Here is a 4,787-nt window from a genome sequence, read left to right on the forward strand (position 1 = left end):
TAAAAAAAGAAATGAATATGTCACTAATCATTGTTTGTTTCATGTCCAAGAATACTCAGATCAATAGCTCCCTTGATTACCTCCGCTGGTCATGTTCGCAAAGAGATCTAGCAAATTGCCAAGTGTGACTTTCCTTTCAATAAATAATTTTGAATCAATTTTGCAGCAAATATCTTTTCCTAACTTTGTGCTTTTCTTCTTTTACATTGGTGTATCGCACCTTACAAATGACAGCAAAGGTATGAATGGAAATGGAAACATTTAACTCAAGTCAGCGGCAGCTTTCAATGAGATCACGGCTGATTTGATCAATGCTCAGGGCGCTATCATGTCTGTAGTCATGGCCGAGTGGTTAAGGCGATGGATTAGAAATCCATTGGGGTTTCCCCACGTAGGTTCGAATCCTGCTGACTACGTTATGAATGCTTTCCTGCTGGAACAATTCAAAGTACAGCCAGCCTGTTTTGCAAACCAGGCCTGTAATTTGATTAGACTTGAGAAACTCGAGTTCTTCATCAGACATGCTCCACATTTAAAACATTATCTCTGTTTCTCTTTCCAGATACACTGCTCGACACATCGGGTTTCTGCAGTTGTTATTGAACGCCCTGAGCAGAAGTGCTGCTTTTCATTAGATTCCTTTCATCCCTTGTCCTCTGTTCTCTGACTCTGGTCATTGGCAACACTTCCTCCTGCTCGTCAGAGTGCTCATTCCCCACCGCTCCCTCTCCCATCATTACAAACGACCGCAGGAAATTGCCACTTAACCATCTTTGTTCCAAAGTGAAACTCACCAGCCTAGGAACTCTCTCCACCAAACGGGACTTCTCATCCCTGGACATGGTGCAAGCCAGAGGATCGTGAAGAGATACTGTGAAAATATTGTCAGTTGGCAGTTGGAAAAATGTTTAGGAAGCAAACCATATAATTTAGGCTCCAGCTTTGCAAATCTTGAGAAACCCTTTGGGAAATGGAATCATAGGAGATTGAAGAAGTGTAAATTGTCAGTCCGAGTAGAGGAAGGGACATTGACTCTGATGTTCTCGGCACAGGAACTGATCTGAGACATTGAAAGAATTCTCGCTCCCGTACTCGAGGAATACAAACTTCATCTGGACTGTGGGACAATGAAAAACTCTGGAACACTCAAGACAATATCCAAATATTGACTGAGATCACTACAGTACGAGTACTATAGATGGGTCAGTTTTTGTCCAGTGTGTGCGGGAGGGCTTCCTGACACAGTATGTAGACATGCCTTGAAGGGAAGAAGCCACTTTCGATTTAGTACTGGGTAACGAGCCTGGCCAGGTTTTAGATTTGGAAGTAGGTGAGCACTGTGGAGACAGCGATCACAATTCTCTCAGGTTTACTTTCGTGATGGAAAGGGATAGGTGTACTACACGGAACAAGAGTTTCAGCTGGTGGAAGGGAAATCACGATGCAATGAGGTAAGATTTAGGAATCGTAGAGTGGGGTAGGAAACTGTAGGGGGTGAGCACATTAAAAATGTGGAGCTTATTCAAGGAAAAGCTCCTGTGTGTCCTAGATAAGTATGTACCTGTCAGGCAGGGAGGAAGATATAGAACGCGTGAGCCGTGCTTTACTAAGGAAGTGGAAACCCTGGTCAAGAAGAACAAGAAGTCTTATGTTAGGACAAAACGTGAAAACTCAGTTCGAGCGCTCGAGGGTTCCAACGATATCAGGAAAGACCTCAAAAGAGAGCTGAGAAGAGCCAGGAGGAGACATGAGAAGTTGTTGGCAGATAGGATCAGGGTTAACCCTAAGGCTTTCCATAGGTATGTCAGCACTAAAAGAATGACGAGAGTTAAATTTGGGACAATCAAGGATAATAGTGGGAAGTCGTGTGTGGAGTCAGTGGAGATAGAGGAAACACTAAATAAATATTTTTCGACAGAGTTCGCTATAGATAATGAAAATGTTGGCGAGGAAGATACAGAGATACTTGCATCTAGACTAGAAGAGATTGAGGTTCACATGGAAGAGATATTAGAAATACTGCAGAGTGTGAAAATAAATAAGTCAGCTGGGCCGGATGGGATCTATCTGATGTTGTTCAGCAAATGCACTACAGGAAGGTAAAAATCAAGCTGATGCTAACAACGGCTCGTTTTGAGCCGCTAATTTGCAGTGAAGTGGCGGCGCCAATAAAAGGTGTCACGCAGCTCGTCTAATTCCACATCCTGAGCTCGAAATGACCAGATGTCTCTCGCTGAGTTTCGGCAGGGTCTTGCTTAGACGACACCATGACACGTTTTCACTGGAGAAAATCATGAAATCGCGTCGGGACTGCGAATAAAACGATGGAAACTTCCAGCAGAGAAGGAGGCGACCCTGAAGCAGGCAGCTGAGGACAAATGTTTCTCCTTTGCCAGTGAAAGGCACTGCTTCACAAATTGGAAACTTCGAAGTGAAGCAGTGTTGGTGATTATCTTCGCTGCTTGTTCACCTTTTTAATTCTGATTCCGTGAAAGTCCACGGAATTACATATCGACATTCTGCCAGCTCTGAGCGTGTCTATGGGCCAGTGGCATAATGGCTAACGCGTCTGACTTCGGATCAGAAGATTGTAGGTTGGAGTCCTTTCTGGCTCGAAGGGGAATGTCTGACTTTAATCGTGCCCCACGTTGACGCTCCTCTGTGAAGTCCTGCCAGGACTTCGCTTCTGTGCTTCCACATTTGGAACTTGCATTTGTCCTATTGTCCATTTCAAACTCCAGCTCACCACAACGGAGACCTCTGTCGGTTTGGGCGGATCTTTCTGTGTGTCTCCCTTTGTGGGTGAAAATGAACATGAGTTCCTCAAAAGAGTTACAAGTCGTTGTGCAAGTGTCATACGTCTGCCCCATTATTGTGCCATTTAAGAACACAGGATAAAGTCATTGACATTTGCCCTGGGAACATTAGAACACACGAGACTTTGGGCCAAAGTTCGAAACTGCGACTGAAATGGATGGCTCTCTGATTAGCCGCAATGCACACAGGCGGAATGGCCTTTTCCCACTTTGTAAATCTACGAAGATAAGTTGAAAATAATCTGCAACGAAAATGTTCGTAAAGGGTGTTTTATTTTCACCAAATACGATAGTATCTATCGCCTAGTCTTGTTATTTACTTGTGAGGATTCGATAGTCTCAGCACCGTGGCCCGGATCGTATTCCCGCCCATGGAATGGTTGTATTGTTCAGCTAACATATCGGTGTACCAGTACTTCTGCCGATTTTCCGATGCTAACAGGTCATTGGTTTTGTCCAAAACATTATGAATGTTAACATAATACAAATAGCTGCAGTTGCTGGAAATCTGAGCCAAAAACGAAAATTGTTTGCAGAATGCAGAAAGACTGGCAACAGAAACATCGACTTTCCTGCTCCTCGGATGCTGCTGTGCTTTTCCAGCATTTTCTGATCTAAATTCAGGTTTCCAGCATCTGCAGTCCTCACTTTTGCCGAGTTCCTTCAGTGTCGCTGGTTCCCAATTCAAGAACTCCATCTCTAGCGGTTTCATGTCTTACCTCCATGCTGTGGAGTTGAAGAGTGAAGAAAAGTAACTCACCCCCTCCATCTCTGGGGTAATTAGGGGCTGAAAGTGAATCGTATCACATTGAAGTATATCTACAAGCGACTTAATCTCTGTCTTTTATTGGGAACTATCTCTTTCATTGTAACCATCAGGAAAGACAACTCAATAAATAATTTTGACTCAGTTTGGCTGCAAATATCTTTTCCAAAGTTTGTGCTTTTCTTCTTTTACATTGGTGTGTCGCACCTTACAAATGACAGCAAAGGTATGAAAGGAGATGGAAGCATTTAACTCATCAAGTCAGCGGCAGCTTTCAATGAGATATCGGCTGATTTGGTCACTGCTCAACGTTGCGGCTTTGTCTGTAGTCATGGCCGCGTGGTTAAGCTGAATAAATAGAAGTCCTTTGGGGTTTCCCCACGTAGGTTCGTGTCCTGCTGACGTACGTTATGAATGCTTTCCAGCTGGAACAATTTCTACTCGAAGTTCAGAAAGCTTACCTCGCAAACCAGACCGGTAATTTGATTAGACTTGGGAAACTCGAGTTCTTCATCAGAAATGTTCTGTATTTAAAGCATTATCTCCAAGAATGACGAGAGTTAAATTTGGGACAATCAAGGATAATAGTGGGAAATTTTGTGTGGAGTCAGAGGAGATAGGGGAAGCACTAAATTAATATTTTTCGAAAGTGTTCGCTATAGAAAATGAAAATGTTGGCGAGGAAGAAACAGAGATACTTGCGTCTAGTGTAGTAGAGATTGAGGTTCACAAGGATTAGGTAATAGAAATACTGAAGATTGTGAAAACAGACAAGTCCCCTGGGCCGGATGGGATCTGTCCTAGGAACCTTCTGGGAAGCAAGGGAAGAGATTGATGAGCCTTTGGAATTGATCGTCCAATCATCGTTGTCTACAGGAATAGAGCCCGTGGAATGGAGCATAGCATATGTTGTTCTCTTGTGCAAAAAGTTTCGTAGAGACAACCCTGGTAATTACAGACCAGTGAATTCACTGCAGTTGTTGGTAAGGTGTTGGAAAAGCTTATTATAGATAGGATTTATGACCATCTCGAAAAGAATAATCTGATCAGGGACAGTCAGCACAGTTTTGTGAATGTTAGGCCTTGCCTAACGAATCTCGTTGACTTTTTTGACAAAGTGACCAAACAGGTAGATGACAGTATCCCGGTTGATGTGGTGAATATGGGTTTCAGCAAGGTGTTCGATAAGTTTCCCCACAATAGGC

General features: G+C 43.4%; 1 non-coding gene across 1 annotated transcript; it reads left to right on the forward strand.

Moving 5' to 3' along the window:
- The first annotated feature begins 334 nt into the window (after positions 1 to 334).
- Positions 335 to 416, forward strand: trnas-aga (transfer RNA serine (anticodon AGA)). The gene has a single exon. It is a non-coding gene; the product is annotated as a tRNA-Ser (tRNA).
- The last annotated feature ends 4,371 nt before the right edge of the window (positions 417 to 4,787 follow it).

Source organism: Chiloscyllium punctatum, chromosome 23 (genome assembly GCF_047496795.1).
Source record: "Chiloscyllium punctatum isolate Juve2018m chromosome 23, sChiPun1.3, whole genome shotgun sequence".
NCBI classification, from domain to species: domain Eukaryota; kingdom Metazoa; phylum Chordata; class Chondrichthyes; order Orectolobiformes; family Hemiscylliidae; genus Chiloscyllium; species Chiloscyllium punctatum.